General features: G+C 37.6%; 1 protein-coding gene and 1 pseudogene across 3 annotated transcripts in view; both read right to left on the reverse strand.

Annotated features, from left to right (window-relative positions):
- LOC106641833 (proton-coupled amino acid transporter-like protein pathetic) overlaps positions 1-18101 on the reverse strand; it is a 318346-nt gene that overhangs the window by 122967 nt on the left and 177278 nt on the right. The gene's annotated exons all lie outside the window — the stretch shown is intronic.
- On the reverse strand, positions 4236-4409 carry LOC149373394 (U2 spliceosomal RNA; annotated as a pseudogene).

Raw genomic sequence — 18101 nt, forward strand, 5'->3', positions numbered from 1 at the left:
TCACGTCATAAATATATTAAATAGATAAATTAAACACTGAAAGCAACGGTTACATCCATTCCATGGACTCTGGCAAATGTAGGAGAAACTTTTTGTACAGTCTAACGTTATGATGTGCACAGTTGGCTTAGTACGATGCATTATGCTGGGGGCAAACAGTGGCTAGTTTTATTTTATTAGTTGGAGAACAGCCCTAATCAGTCTTATTATGAACAATGAATTTGAATCTCTTCAATCATTGTTTTTCTAAGAGCCAAACACGTGCACTTTTCTTGCATTGTGTAGGTGTTCTCGAAGAATTGTTCCTATAGTAATGTACGGGAAATTTCCCAACTCCCAGGGTATACCATGGAAACAGCGCTCTCACCATAAATTTTTTCTTTTGTATTTGTCTGAGAGTCATTGTTGTGTAAATGGCTCTTTAAATAGAAATACTGTAGGTTCACCATCAGAATGCAGTGGTAATATAGCTAATTTCTTGAGAACTAAATCGTTGACAGGCTGTTTGAAGCCTTGCATATCAACTATGTAATCCACTATTTGCTTATAAACTTCTTACTATCATATTTTTGGATACTTTTTTACCCAATCTTTATTTTTCATTACATTTTTCTCATTCTTTTTACTTCTGTTTAGTCCACTTAACATACCTGTCAATCAACTTTTCACATTCCTTATATTTTCTATCGTACTTTTTCTTCTCTGCGCTCTGGCCTTGTCATGACGGTAAATAGATAAATGATATTAGCAAAGTTATGCATCAGCCTTTATAGCCTTACCCCCCACCACCATAATATGTAATCCATAGATCACAATTGCTTATAACCTTTACGTTGAGGAAATGATGATGTATTTGTTGAAAACTTTTCCGTTAAATTTTGATGTGATCTGACATGTCGATAAAAGTCTATTGAAAAATAAATTTTTTAAATAATCCACACTTTTTATCTTTCTCCTTTGTTTTTTTTTTTCGCCCATTACTATGCATGTCTCTTCTGAAATTTTGCCCACTCTTCTTGTCGTTGTTTATAATCTTCTTCTTCTTCTTTGTTCTGCTGACCTTTCTCCATAATGGTTGAATGACAGATGATGTTAGCAGAGCTATGCATGAGCTTTTATAGTTTTACATGCGTTTCTTAACGTCCCCACTCATTGGACTGTATTAAACAGTACAATCGTGTAGAATTAAACCGTAGGCTAATATATTGGCAGGAAAATAAGCGTGAGATTCAAATTCCAAGCGTACATCTACTGAAGAACTTTTCAATGACTCATTTTGCTTGGAGAAATCAATTACAATCAAAGGCGCTACGTTCTAAAAATCAAATCTGTTTAGCAAAGGTGCGGGATCTTTACTATAATATGAATTCTGAAAATAAGCATACATGTCATACAATAGTGCATACTGATTGTTCGTCATATAGAGATTGAGATCACCATAAAGATACAAAACTGAACATACCGCCCGCCATACTACGGTTCGGGGTAAACGGAGTATTAACAATTAGCACTGCACTTATGTAAAACAAACTTAGAGTCTGTATTTTGAAAATGTCAATAATGTAATGAACCGGAAAGCGTCCAGCCGAATATGGTGCGCTGGGCCATGGGTGTCCCAGGTAGTCCGATGCGTAAGCCCTCTTGAAGAACTCGTGGAAGCACATCAGCTCCTAGCAGCAACTCGATTTCCGTCAGATCGGCTCGAACGTCGTCTGCAAGCTCCAAACCCTGTAGATACTTCCAGTCGCCTGGAAGCTTAAAGTTTTCTGACCTGTAGCTGCATATAAGCGAGAGTACTAGAGCTTTGCACGTGAGCTTCCCGTCGCTAACCATGGAGGCGAGAATAAGGTAAGTTTTTCCATGAACTCGCGGAGTCTTGATGCCACCGATGCCAATGACCTCCATGCTGGCCTCTTCATATTCCTGGCGAAGTTTACTTAGCAGGCTCTTTGCAACAAAGGATCGCTGAGAGCAGTTGTCGAGCATGGCACGAGCGATGAGTGTGCGTCCGTCCGGGCCTTGAATTCGGACGAGCGCAGTAGGCAACAGCGTAGTGTTTGAAGAGTCTGGCGATGCCATCCAATGACAGGATACGTGACTCCCTTTTGTGAGTGTAGCAGGCCATGCAGAAGATGCAAGATGCACTGTAGTGGCAGGATTCTCGTGCAGCAGCGTATGGTGATGCCCGTTGCAAGTTAGGCATCGTTTGCTTGATTTGCAGCTTGCGAGTTTGTGAGCACCAAGGCAATTATAGCACATGTTCTTGGCCTCAACAAACTGTTTGCGTTCATGTGGCGATTTTGCTTTGAAATCGGCACAGCGTAGTATGAAATGCTCACCTTGGCAAAAGCGGCATTTCTCCGTAAAGGCGGCATATGCGCGCGAAGTAGAAGACGCCGTCTTGTCCTTCTTCCGTGTTGCCTTCTCTGTAGAAGACGCGACGATCTCGAGCATCGAGATGCGTTGTTCAATGAAACGCACGAGCGTTTCAAGTGCAGGAGGCTCGTGGGTACTGCTGAGCGATGACTCCCATTCTCGGAAAGTTCGAGCGTCGAGTTTCCGAGCTGTAACAGCGACCACCAAGTCATCCCACTGGTCCGTCGGACGCTTAAGCTGTCTAAGTGCAGCCAAGGCATTTACAGTGCCACTGAGCAATGCCTTGAGTTCGAGCGGCGATTCGTTGCTTACAGCCGGCGCGGCTAGCAAATCGCGAGTTAGCGCGGCAACCAAGCGCCGCTTGTTTGCATAATGATCCTCCAACCTTTTCCATGCAGCCTCGAAGTTGGCGTCGCACAGTGGTCCCAAACGCTGAAAAAATTATCAAAATTCGTGCTTCACACGAATTTTCAATCAATTTCATCAATTTTGGGCTTATTTTACTCCTAAGGCCATAACCTTCAAGAATCCGTTTCCCTCCGTCCTGTGACGACTTTGTATATGTATGATTTTTATGTATATATATAGCGAATTTCGATAGTCACATTACTGTGTATACATAAAAACGTTGTTAAAATCAACCAATTTGTACCAAACTTAGTGTACGGGGGTTTTTGGGGTCACTGATTACGAATCTGTAGTTGGATTTGCGAAATTCAAAATGGCGGATCCAAGATGGCCGACAAAGTTTTCAAAAATCAACCGATTCGCACCAAATTTGGTGTACGGGTGTTTTTGGGGTCGCTGATTACGAATCTGTAGTTAGATTTGCCAAATTCAAAATGGCGGATCCAAGATGGCCGACAAAATTTTCAAAAATCAACCGATTCGCACCAAATTTGGTGTACGGGTGTTTTTGGGGTCGCTGATCACGAATTCGCACACTGGGAGAAGGATTTATTAACTGTTAACATTTACGAATATTGGAAGAAAATTAGTTGGCATATTCATAACTACCATGATATATTTTTTATCTGAAGCTTTCACACCATTTTTATTATGAATTATATTTCTGGTATTTTTATAAAAAATTCCACTGTATAAATATTTTATCTAATTTACATCTTATTTTTGTTCTAAACATCATTATCATCATCATCATCATCATCATCATCATCATCATCATCATCATCATCATCATCATCATCATCATCATCATCATCATCATCATCATCATCATCATCATTACTATTCCCTTCATAATTAAAATCATTATCGCTTCGATCGTCTGACACATTCCCTATGTTTTTTTTTCCAATCAACAAATCATTATTCACTTTTCCCCTTGAAGATTCATTTGCTGTTACCTTTTCAAAATTTAGCAAGGAAAGCATTTCTTCTGTTAAATGTTTATGGCTTTTTTTCGAACTTGATCGACACATGGAAAAGAACGGATCTGAGTGTATCATAAGCCTCTGGAAAATGTCCGTATTTGTTGCGATCCTATTGACAAACGAATAGTGTGAATATCATTCAATAAAAAAAAAAAAAAAATGGCTGTACTTCCGAACACGGTCAGGCACCAATCGAGCTGAAAATTTGTGTATTTATGTTTTTTGGGATGCTGATTACGAATATGATAGTCCCGTTTGGCGCAAACGACCCTGAATGTGTCAAATGAATACATATGCATGGTATATGTATAGTGACTGAAAGGGGATTCAGAGGATCGAAGGGGCAACCTAAAATTGTAGACATGCAGCTCCTCGTGGTGCACTCTGAATGATGCTAAAGACCTACGTTTTTAATTAAAAATTGAAAAAAAAAAACATTTGCAAAAAGTAATGTGACAATAACATATGTGATCCATCAGATATACTTTCCACATGTATAGTGATAGTCGAACTGTGACATATGAGATCCATTATAAAAACCCAATACCCAATTAACCCTTACATTAAGAGCGTATCAGATACAAAGCTGATAAGAATAGATAATATACTTTGATCTGTGTCAAATGGTCGGGGAGCGATAGCAAAATAAAATCAAATTTTATGACTTTTAGATCTATTAAAAATATAACTTTATTTATTGGTTTTTTGAGAATAATAAATATATTTTAAATTTAATTTTCGACTTTCACACAAATGATTTTGAACTTTTGAAATCGATCGATGATAGACGGTATTTTAACGTCATAATGGTCATTTGACACATTCAGGGTCGTTTGCGCCAAACGGGCCTGTCATATTCGTAATCAGCATCCTAAAAAACATAAGTACACAAATTTTCAGCTCGATTGGTGCCTGACCGTGTTCGGAAGTATTTCCAAAAAAATAAACATATTGTACTTATGTTGCAAAACGACATAAGTATTTCTGTTTACATATGGCGTTTTCTATAACTATTAAAATAGCATAACTTTCAAGGTACTATATCTTTTTCAATTTTTATTTTTAAGAAAAAAGAAAAAATACGTGTCGATTATTTTTCAAAGCACTACAAGACGGACCAAATGGAATTTTTCATGCAAGATCCCAATTGTTTTACTTTTAAAACAATCAAAGACAAAGCATAATTGCTTTATTTTAAAGTTTTTTGAGGTTAGGAAATATCAGTGATCAGCGCAATGAAAAGTAATAAATGTTTCTCATCATTCTATGAAAAATTCATGATGGTTAATTTTTTAAAGAATTTTTTGACGCATAATACTATCAAAAACTACGCAACACTACTTTATTTCGAAGATTTTTGAGGTTAGGAAGATTCAGCGATATGTTAGACTAAAGTAAAGTGTCGATTCATGTTTTGGTATAAGAAATACACATGATAATTATTTTTTAACGTTCAAAACGTTGAAAAACTACGCAAAACGACATTTTTCGAAGTTTTTTGAGGTTAGGAAAATTCAGCAATAAGGTAGACAAACAAAGAGTATTAATTCATGTTTTGGTATAAAAAATACGCATGATAATCATTTTTTAAGAATTTTTTAACGTTCAAAACGTTGAAAAACTACGCAAAACTACTTTTTTTCGAAGTTTATTGAGGTTAGGAAGAATTAGTGATGTGCTCGATCAAAAATAAGTATAAATTTGTAATCAGCGATGAAAAATACATATGATTAAGCCTTAATTTGGATTTTTGAAAGTCCAAAATTATTTTAAATCAAGTAAAACAGCTACCTTAGAGTGATTTTGACTAATTGCAGCTGCCATATTGGTCCGCCATTTTTAATTTTGGAAAAAAGCCAGACGGCAAAAGAAAGCCTCCTAACTAAGCTACAGTTTGCGCCCATAAAACATTTCTTACGACTTATAGAATTTTGGGCAGATCTTTGTTCCGTTTCACAAAGAACGTCCCATATATGTATGTAAGTGTGTGTGTGTCCATTATTACATACATATGTATATGTAGCCCGCTTAAGTCATAATTTGGGATGTTTTCATCGATATACAGAATGAAACTCATGTGTTTGGTCGTTTTTATACTTTTTCATTGTTTTATTACAATAAATAATGCGAATTGTTATAATTTGTTATATATATACCTTGATTACATATATATAATGATGGATGACACTTCGGAGGAAATCGGATCCTTGTAACCTATGATCTTACGAACAAAATAAGCCCAAATTCGTATTGATTGAGTGAAAAATCACAGGAAGCGCGAATTTTGATAATTTTTTCGGCTTCCTGAATCACTGTAGCCAGTTTTCTGCTGCCTCGCGTACCGTACCTAGCGTGATCCAGGTGCAACTCAACTTTGGTGTATTAAATATTAAGATACCGTCTGTTTACCATTACAGTTTGAAAATTTGTAAAGTAACAGTTGGCTATTCAGATAAAAAATATATCATGGTAGTTATGAATATGCCAACTAATTTTCTTCCAATATACGTAAATGTTAACAGTTAATAAATCCTTCTCCCAGTGTGCGAATTCGTGATCAGCGACCCCAAAAACACCCGTACACCAAATTTGGTGCGAATCGGTTGATTTTTGAAAATTTTGTCGGCCATCTTGGATCCGCCATTTTGAATTTGGCAAATCTAACTACAGATTCGTAATCAGCGACCCCAAAAACACCCGTACACCAAATTTGGTGCGAATCGGTTGATTTTTGAAAACTTTGTCGGCCATCTTGGATCCGCCATTTTGAATTTCGCAAATCCAACTACAGATTCGTAATCAGTGACCCCAAAAACCCCCGTACACTAAGTTTGGTACAAATTGGTTGATTTTAACAACGTTTTTATGTATACACAGTAATGTGACTATCGAAATTCGCTATATATATACATAAAAATCATACATATACAAAGTCGTCACAGGACGGAGGGAAACGGATTCTTGAAGGTTATGGCCTTAGGAGTAAAATAAGCCCAAAATTGATGAAATTGATTGAAAATTCGTGTGAAGCACGAATTTTGATAATTTTTTCAGCGTTTGGGACCACTGTGCGTCGATTACCTGGATCGTCCTCAACAATTCAGCCGCCTCGCCTTGCACATGCGTCTTGAGGTGCTGAAGCTTCTCGACGTTAGAAAGTCGAGAATCGTTGACTATGATCGCAGAGAACAGATCCTTAAACTCGAGCCAGTCGTTGAAATGTCCGGAAAATGTGGGCACAGCAATGGACGGCAGGTTGCGAGAGTTAGCTGGTGGAACAGGAGCTGGGTCTGATGCGGGCGATGCAGGAAGTTTTCCGAGCTGTTCAGCCAAATTAGCTGCCGAATCGAGGTAAGCTTCTTCGGCGATTTCGTAGCTGTTTTCATTGAAATAGCCGATGTCCTTAGTATCGTCTGGAGCAATGTTGAGAATCCTGAGATGAGTGTCCTTGAAGTCATCCCAGTTTATTCGTAGTTGCTGTATACGGCTCTTGATGATTGCACGAGTGAACTTATCCTTGCCGCGCTTCTTGAGGTTTTCGTAAGCATTGCTAATGCTTTTGTACAACTCCTGTTGACGCTAAAATAAAATTTTGAGTTCCTTGACGTCTGCCATAAAGCAGTCGATGTCGCGATGAAGCGCTTGATAATAGGGCTGAGTGTTGGCAGCTAACGACCGCCTGCCTTGGCAAATTCAAGCACGGAGAGCATGCACACACTCTGATTCCTTGAATGACTCACTACTGCAGCTTCGCGAGAGCTCGTTCACCTACACGGCATCAAATGGTCAAGGCAAAATTCAAGGCTTCACTGAGCACTAGCACATATCCACTCCTGCACTGACCGTCGGTCCCTGGAACCACGCTCTGCTACCAAAAATGTTCACGAGGGAAGGGGTTTTATGCTGCTTCCAATCCAGTTCAGTCGTGTGGAGGTGGAAGTGGTTTACGGCAAAATAAATGTAACGCAAATGTGCAATAAAAATTTATACAATATATTTACAGTGCTTAAATTAGGAAAATGTGCTCAAGTGAAGGCAAGCGGAGAGAAGCTTTCTCTGCCGCCGTGGCGCGCTAACTAACATACTATGCTCGCAGAGCAATATTTATAGAGACAAAAGTTAAAATAGAAATTCTAGTACATTGATAAATAAAGGTACAAGAGTAAAGGTAAAACGGTCTCTTGGGCATTGCAAATGTACGCGATGATAAAGGTGTATGATCGGAAAATTACTTTAACTTTAATATAAGAATAACGAACGTGACGCAATTTGAATTTAGAAAAGGTTTGTCGGCAAATATTCAGGTACAAAACTGAACAGATAATATTATCAATTTAAATAGTCTTACATGTCTTATGTTACAGTGATCGAACTTATTAGCACTAGCAGCTCTTTGATTCTTTCGGTTTGTTTGGAAAGCTAGTACAACGTTACGTAGCTTTTCGAGCTGATTGGACGTATTGACTGTCCAGATATGCTTCGATGTGGTGGGGAAGAGTGGATATTTATAGAATTCCCAAGTATGGAAGCTCATAGATCTCAATTCGTCGTTTTGCAAACAATTGAGCAGACGAATTTTATAAGAATCTGACATCACTACCTAGGGCATAAGCCATTTGAGTTTCAGTACTGCTATTTAAAGTTCTTTCCAAGTCGGCAGTTCTTTAGCATTTGCAGTAGGATTAGCATCTTGAACACCTGCATTTAAATCATTTCTTGATCTCGTAGGTATGAGTTCCTGTTTAACATTAACCACAATCTTTCGATAATCTTTAACAAAACCTAAAATCATGCTGAGGGAAATCAAGACATCAAAGAAGTTACCTTTCGTTAGACTTAAAGCATGAGTTCCCTTCCAACGTGCATTCTGACTCAACGCGTCTTGATCTGTCCTGAGTGTTAACCAATTTCTTATGATGGTTGTTAGACCTACAATATTTACACTTATTTGTCTCAGTAGCGTTCATCTCATACCTGATTTCTTCAAATAGGTGACAGATGGCGTTATTAACCAGCTCAGTATTCGTAGGTGCTGTATTTGTATCAGCTTTAACTAATTTACCAAAAATGTGTAACGAGCTGCGAGATGGTAGCAGACATAGGTCGTGATGTTGAATTGATGTACGGATTTCATCACTGTTACCGTAAGTTGTGGATGCGTATGGCTGATGAGCATGAATCTCATAGTGTGCTATGGACTTATCAAAGTTGACAGGGGACTGAGTGCTTAGACTTTTTTCCATGTTTTATGCAACAAAACGAGAATATGCAAGTTAGTTTCTACCACGGCCTTTTATTTTTAATCTTAAACTTTTTAGAAACTAAATGTTTTGAAATGTTAGTTATCTTTGACGTGTTGACAGTTTGACTGTTCGTTGTTGACTGACTGTTGAAGCACATGTTGAAAAGCTCACATAGCTTTTATTGTTGTAGACGATCCCCATGATGATGAAGATTTTATATGTAACCTCACGGTTACGACTTCTTCTCAAAAATTGACTAAGTTACCGTTCTGATCAATAATGGGTAGTTGTATATAGTCAATAATGCGTCCAACAATTGGTAAATAGATAATTTGTGATGTAACTTCGATGATCTTATAACTTGGTGGTACAGCTGGAAAAAAATTCGTGAATGGTATGAACTTTTTCTCCGTTTATATAGGCTCTAGTAGTGATATTACACTCAACTCTCAATGTGTTGACTTTGAGAATAGCTACAGGTAAATCTGAGCTGTGGATTGTGCTATCTACAAGAACACGTTCAGTAAAACCTAAGAGACAGCCTATAGAATCTTACGGTCTAAAATCAATTGTATGACTACAAATGATTATACTGCAAAGTGTATTATTGTTAGGTTTGATATCAATAGTTATATTGTTAGTCTGTAATAAGTCAACTAAAAATGACTCGATATCTCGAATTTTGTAGCTGCCTGTTAAAAAAATGACTACTTGATCAGCCACGTAAAATTTATCATTACCTACGTTAATATTTGGAATCGAATTAAACGTTAGAAGTTCTACTCAGCCAAGAACGTAATGATGTTTCGATGATAACTCGATAGGTGAAAAATATTGTGTTTCTAATACAGAAGAAGTTCCAGACAAAATTAGAGTCAATGTTTCTTCCATGCCTTTTCAAAAGCAAATGAATGATTTTGCGCTATGACATTACCTTATATACTTTTTGAGAGAAATTTTAAGCACAATTGACCATAACTGTGAAAATCATAATCTTGAAATTTTACACGGTTATACTTGATATTGGCAACTCCCAAGTATGGCATTAAATCGATGGCTAGTTGTAGATTACCGGAACTGTTAAAATAGACAACATTATTACAGCATTTTTATCACGCAACCTAGTGTGTTCCAGGATATCTTTATCATCAAGATTACCTATAGCAGTTTCACGATAACAAGGTCCATCAACTAATTAGTCATTTCTCATGAATACTCCCCGCAAATTGAAGATTTTTTACTTTTTAACATATTTCAATAAATCAAAACTCGTCAGAGCGCTAGTGAGTAGTCTTACTTCCAACTTTTTTTTCGAACCTTTTCCAACATACGGCTTCAAGTAGACACCTAATTCTGTTTTATATGGTTGAAGTTTTAGACCTTTTTCAAGCGCAATGGCCTCCATAGTTTTATTGTTACTTTGGCTTTCTTGCAGTTGCTGTTTAGCAGCCTTACTTGCACTTATACTTTTTAATATTCCAGCTACACCATTAGCTAGTTCTTTGGTTGCACTCAAGCCAGCAAATAAGGGTATTAGAGGTAGAGCACCATCAGTTTGAGCAGAAAGACTTACACTGAAAAAAAAACGGCCAGTATAGCTTTGCTGCATGGCTACTGTAGCCGGTCAACCTAAACAGCTACTTTCAGGCAAGGTTAGCCTGGAAGCCAAGCAGATTCTGCTTGGCAGCCGATGCCAACGTGCCGAAGTACACAGTGCTCAGTTAGTGACCGGTCACATTTGCCTCGGCTGCCAAGCAGATTCTGCGTAGCACCCAGGCTAACATAGCCTGAAAGTAACTGCTTAAGTCGACAAGCTACAGTAGCCATGCAGCCAAGCTATACTGGCCGTTTTTTTTTCAGTGTAAGATACGTGATATTGTCACATTTTTCTTACCACCTGCTTTCTCAACTGCACCATAGTGCCCTCGTTCACATGCCCTCTTCAAAGCCAAAGTAATAAACTTGTATTTATCTTTGCTATTAATTTTTATAGCTAGAGCAGCTGCTTTTTTCCCAATACTTGAATCTCTGGCTTTGACTCTTTGCCAAGCTTTCTCAGCTAAGACTCTATCTGCTGAGCTTCTAGCCTCGATGTTTTCTCGATTCTGAGAGTAGGCTATATCGTGTCTCTTGCATGCTGCGTCCAGTGGATTTATTCCCTTATCACCTCTAGCCAGATGTTTGACAAGATTAGTGCCAGGACTACAATACTGGAAGCCTGGTATGTGTAGTTCTTCATAACGCTATTGAAAAGATCACGTCCTCTTGAGCGATGAATGATCATCACTCTTTGGTTATTCAGACCCGACTGAGCGCCAAGGTCTGGAAGCGCTGTTTATACGTTTTAAAAGCGCCGCACATTCAATCATCACATTCGTCGTTGTCGAGCCATAATACTATACAAACGTGCAGTTCAAAAAGCAAACTATAAAATTGCAAGTTCCAAACTTTGACGTTGTCGCGAAACAGGAAAAGCGTTCGAATTGACATGGTGAATTACTCCCAAACAATATTCGAGCCATATTCTGTGGTCCATCCACCTGTAGTAAGACAAACAGTCTACTAGCACTAATTGTAGACCTCAATAGACTAAGGTTTGGGACCGTCTATTTGTACTCAAAGTCGCTTAATCAGCCAAAGTACTAGTTTTTGCAAGAGTTGTTGGAGCTCATAGATGACATACAATTTTATACATTCACTTAACATGAAGCAGTAGTGTCGCCAGATAATGCACTACCCAACTCTATCATAATTTTTGACGACATAGCTTGTGAAAAGCAGGATAATGTAAGTGCTTCCTACTGTATGGGAAGACATAAAAATGTGGACTGTTTCTCTCTATGCCAGTCATACGCGCAAATACCAAAATACCTTGTGGGAGACAGTGTTAATCTTTTAGCTCTATTTCTTCAAGATAAGCTAAATTTGAAGCATGTGTATGATGATCATGTGAATTCTGACATGTCGTACACCCAGTTTGAAGATCTCTGCGCAAACTGTTGGAATGATAATAAGTATGGTTTCGTTGTCATCGATGGGGATAAAAAATGAATACAGGAAGGACTACAACAAAAATAGATCTATCAGAATGCACAATATTAATAAATTTAATGAAATCATAGCTCCAATGTTTGATCTCATTGCTAGCAAAAAAGGTGGATCATTGCCACCTCATTACAAAATTGATAAGATAATATAGCAAGTAGATTATGTGCACTGGGATAATCCGAATAAGCTGGTCGAACACCTTCAATTACTCATAGCAGAAAGATCTGCAGGAAATCCTAGCCATGACAATCAGATAATATCGATTATTAAAGAGTTGCGGGAAGCTGGGTATATATACTGAAGCTGGTGAGAATTCACATTAGTAGCAAAATAAGCATCAACGTGTTCGGACGTAAGAGTGAATGTGATAGCCAAGATCCTTCTGGTCCTCCAGGTGTTGGCTATAAACTCACTACAGATGCACAATATGATATTGAACATAAAAGACTGTTCAATGTTGCAGCAGCTATCCACCAATATGGTGCGGTGAATCTCAACACTTTTCAAAAAGAAATAAAATTAATGAGGGATGAGCAAGGTAAAAAGCTAAGCAATTAAAATAAAGTGTGTGCTTAAAATAGGTAAATTTAGAGCGGGAAGTAAATACTACGAAAGAGGTATTTGTCTCAGATCTATAATATTGCTGCAGAAAATGATTAAACCTGATATATAAAACCAATGATCCAAGGATTTGACTCTCATTCGCTTACCAGCCATCAATTAGGATGGATCGTAAGAAGGAAGTGGTTGTAAAAGAGCTTCACAAACCAGCTAGTTGTAACTATCCACGTTGAAAGTATGATATTCAAGGTTTGGATGAGATATGGCAGGCTGACCTTGTAAAAATAATACCCTATGCTCGTGAAAACGAAGGTCATGGGTACATGTTAACTGTAATAGGTATATTTTCAAAGTATGCATGAGCCGTACCTGTAAAGAGAAAATCTGGAAAAGATGTTACAGCAGCAATGAAGTTTGTATAACGAGATGGTCGAGTACCGAGAAATCTGCATACCGGCAGAGGTAAAGAATTCTATAATACAAGTTTTCAAGACCTCATGCAACAATATAACATCAATCTTTATTCAAGATATAGTAATCTCAAAGCATCGATGAGTGAACAATTCAATCACACTTTGAAAAACAAAATGTGGACAAAGTTTAATCTTCATGGAAATTACAAATGGCTTGATATCTTACCAGATTTAATTGCGCGTACAACACTTGCAAGCATCAGACAATTGATATGAAGCCTACTGATATAACAGCCGACAATCAGGCTCAAGTTTTACAAAAATTCACGATTAATGATGAAATGATAAAAAGGGTAAGATTCAAAGTTAATGGTTAGTGCGTATAAGTAAAGCTAAAAATGCCTTTGAAAAAGGCTACACGCCAAACCGGACAACTGAAATATTCACAGTTTATAAAGTATTGAAAACCAATCCAGTTACTTATCATTACTCACAAGATTATAATCCTCCGTGTGAGGTGGGATTATAATCATGCAGAAAAAGACTCGCATATGACTGTAGACTTCTTGGAGAGGTAGTTCCAGTAGTCATCAAAGCTGAATTTGGTCTTCACAATAGCCGGTTTGACACCCTTTGCCTTCTTAATTAACTTCTCGTTTTGTACTCGGATACAATACATCTTGCTTCGTAGTCCAATAAATTCTGTCATAATGTTACTACAACGCTCATCCTTCATCAACCCAATGACTTTCTTATTCACCAGAGGCAGATCAATCTGATGTGTCAAATCTCTCGATATCATTTCTCATGATTTCGTAGATATTTTGATCAGAAATCTCATATATCAAGCTGTCAGTGTCGGTATACAGCAATTTACACTTATCAAAACGGTGCTTCCTGTACGAGTAATGGAAATCATATATGAGCGTGTTAGATACATCTTATACACTTAAACCAATATATATTGGTTTTCTCACACTGATCTCTGTACGTGCAAGCTGTATAGCCACAAAATTCTCCGCAAAAATGGAGCGACTGTGAAAGTTTAGTCGGGCTATAAGTGCTTCTGCGCTGTAGCGTCCTTCCCACTCATTAACGAGTTCAACATCTACTCGATTTCGCTCATTCTTCATAGTCTTACCATACACAGCGTTCATCATAAGTTTAAAGAAGAGCTTATCAAGCTCATTTTTACTCTGCTTTCTCTTCTCCGTGTTCAGATCAACGTATGATTTGAGCCATGGACTTTCTTTAAAACGCAAGACTCTATGAACTTTCTTGAGCACTAGTACACATGCGAGAGCCTACTTCAATGCCTTATGGTGTATGACATATCGCTCTTTGTCATACAAAGTCATCATGAGTTTTTGCTGCTTGGAGCGAGGTAGAGCCATATATTGTGGACAGAGAGGTAAATCCTTGTGTTCATCGTGGATAGCAACTGGATATTCCAAATCTTCTTCCAGTATGTGGCCATATCCATCATCTAGTATATCGAGGAAGCTTGACTCTATGTCAAGCCATTTGAAGTCTTCTTTTGGTAGTGGCTATGTTATTGCCCATCCATACAAGTTGTTTACATCAAAGTACATTAGGTATCTGTCTTCTTCTGCTTGATTATAATCATCCATGTACTTATTGCTGGCTTTGGCGTAGCGGTTACAGCTCTGGCTCACACCTCCTCTGATTTCTTTTTCCACAAACGAAAGCATATCTATATCTGTGAGTAGCTCTAATTCGACTTAGACGTGTTCGAGCATGGCGTCCCACGTTAGACTGGGCGTGGTGTAATAATGTGCAGGATCTAACTCGTATGCTGCCAAGCATGTGAAGCAAAAGTTCTCAAAGACATCTGCCAACAGCAAAACGTCGGTCTTCAAGTATAAATCGAAATACTTTCTAAGCGTTAGAATCTGAAATGTTCTCCATACATTATGTGCATGCTCGTAATCTGCATTAAAAATTTCACTATCGTTCAACTTGCTGTGAAATGCAGCTTTAGAGGAAAGCTCTCTTTCTCTCAGCTTCTCCAAAGAACTAACATAATCGTAAGGGAATACATCCTTTCTCAGCAAAAGTTTCATCTGGTCCTCACATCATACACGTTGGAATTCACTGCTAGTAATGTCACACTTATCCAGGTATGATACCAATTTTTCCAAGGAGGAGGGCATGAATCTAAACGAATCGATGAATCGAAAATTGATGTGCTGCCCTTTAATATACTTAGTGAATAAAATATATTTCTTCTTTTTTTCAGCTATAAGATTGACACGTTCCTCAAAGTATTTACTTGTAGCCAGCTCTTTGACGATAAAGTGCGAGTCGTAGCCGGTGAAATTGTGGAATATCACTGGAATGAATCTTGAATTCTGATACTTGATGTTGCAACTTTCACGTGCAGCACCTCTAAATTTTCCGGTCAGAAGACAATAATCTCGTCCTTTTTTCTCATTTTTCAACTTGTTTAAACCCATTCTCTTCTATTCAAGTCAAGATCATTGGCTTTGGGTTCTCAGATAACTGTAACAGATATTCTGCGATAGCTTTCAGTTCTCAAGTTAATCAATTTGCTGGAATCTCCATATCATCTTCTCTTCAGTAACTTTTGTAAACTAATTGGCTGTTGTCAAATCTACATTTTACATAATAGCCTATACTAAAGGCTTGATGCTTTTGATATGCACGTACGTTATTCTCCACAAGCTCAAGTAAACACTCAAAATCCGCATAGATTACGTAAGGGACTTTTTCAGTAGAATTAAAATTTTTAAACTTAAGAATGTTGCTTCCCTCACTTGGTAACTTTATCCGACATTTGTTAACGTTGGCACAATCAAGTCCATGCGTTTTGAGCTTATCTTCACTATAGAAAAAGTGTAAGCATCTGTCACAAACCCAACATTTCCACTTTTTCTTAGATATCTGATCTGCTACCAGCCTGTACAAATTTTTAATCCATACATAGTGGGTTTTTAGTTCTGGTACGTCTTTATCCTCTACTTAATTGTCTTTATCGTTGTAAAAATTCTGTACAAGAAGCAGGTTTACACGATTGTCTTTTTTCGCAGTGGTAATGTGACATGGTGAAATCGAATGTTTATCACCATATTTTCTTAACATGTACATATTCTACAGAAACAGGATTTTGTTTCTCAAACTTGCTGACATGCTTTTATAAAACTGGGAACTCTATTCCATTAAAGTTCAGCTCATTTTCATATGGCTTATAATGATTCACTGTATATGAATGACCAATTGCTGGGTGTAGAGCAGATAGCACTGCTCACATGAAACCCTTTTCATCACTATTTTGTACATTCACACAAGCTTCTTTTTTTCGTACATCATCTGGAAACCAAACAAATAAATTTCCTTTCATCGGATTATACTTGTTGATATTAACAGTCAAACTTATTATCTGCTGTAGTGTCCAACCACAATTTCTCTCTTCAAATTCTTCCATTTGATGCATGATGGGGTGTTTGAGGTTCAAATCAAACCAATCATCGTCTATATTTGTTGGTTTCAAGACTTCAAAATTTTTGGTATTAAAATGCTTCTAATCAATGACTTCTACATCATTTTTCTGTATCCTGTATTCTTCTGCAAGCTCAAAATTAATCTTTATATCAATGTGTTGTTCTAGAGCACTTGTAACTTTGGACGCAATAACAACTTGGGCATCATCTAAGAAGGAAGCAATGCTTATATGTCCACGATTGATTATCACACCAGTTACTACGTGGATCTTAAATGCTGATAGTAGATCATTCTACTGCACACTATCACTGTTTTGCATATTATCACCATCTTGTTCACCAACACTGTTTTGCTTATCAGCATTATTCTGCACACTATGCTGCACGCTAGGACTGTTATGTTCACTAGCACTATTTTGCACACTCTTATCACTACATCACTAAATCACTACACTGCAGCTGCTCAGGGAGATCCTGCGACACTTGCGATTCTCCTCCAGTATTCCTCAGTAAACTGGTCAATTTGTCTTCAGTGTGTAGCAAAGTAGCTCGGATATACGGGGAGGATTGCATCTCTCCTCTGAACATCAATGGTGATGTGATGACATATTTCTTGAGAGCTTCGATCGCCTGTTTGGTCAACTCTTTGCGGTGTACTTTAAGTATGGTACAGACATTGCGCTCTTCGATGTTGACTCTTCAAGTTTTGAACTCTGAATACTTCTAATGTCTTGCTGGTGCTCCATATACATAATTTTTTCTCTAAAATTATAATTTAGTATAGAAATGGGGAGGGGGGCTACTAAATATATAATATTATTAAGAGCATGTATATCTCAATTTATAATAAAAAAAAAATTTTTTTTAAAGGTGGTGGAGGCTCTTAACCTCACCCTCCCCCATCCTGTGCAGTCCAACCATCGTTTTCGACTGTCCTATTAACCTTTAACTTCCCACTTTTTTTTTTTTTTTTTTTTTACATATATTTATACTTTTTACAAGGAGACTTTTTTGAATTCAACATTGGAAGACGACGCTTTTTGGGGTTTTCTATATCTTCACCTCCTTCCACTTCCCCTTTTTCATCCAACTCTTCTCCTTCTTCGGTTTCCTCGAGGATAGAGAATGAATTAGAAGAGTACTTAAGGAGGTAAACATCAGAGTTCTCCTCCTCTACCTCATTTCCATCATCATTATCATCATCATTATCAAAAAGACGACGTCTTACTTGATCCAAAGATGACGATGGAATGGAGTTGGAGTGAATAGGAGCCTCCTCAGGAGGCGAAAATATTGATTATGATATTGGTGGTGGTTTTGATTATTCCCTTAGTAAAGGGGTGTTAAAAAATTTATCCTCGGAAATGATTTCCACATCATCATCAGAGAAGTTATCTTTTTTTCCATTACTCTAGAAATTGTTTAACAATCATTAAAATAACAAAATAAAAGAAAAAAATTTTAAATAAGAAAAGGTTTTATATAAATACAATGAATTTTGAGTGGAGGTAGAGCAAACGGTAGCCTCCCCGAAAGGTGAGGTTAGTGATGGTTTAGACAGCTCCTTTAGAAAGGACGAGTCAA

The sequence above is a fragment of the Copidosoma floridanum genome, unplaced genomic scaffold, assembly GCF_036245765.1.
Source record: "Copidosoma floridanum isolate Cflo_tuat_1 unplaced genomic scaffold, Cflo_Japanese_pri ptg000031l, whole genome shotgun sequence".
NCBI classification, from domain to species: domain Eukaryota; kingdom Metazoa; phylum Arthropoda; class Insecta; order Hymenoptera; family Encyrtidae; genus Copidosoma; species Copidosoma floridanum.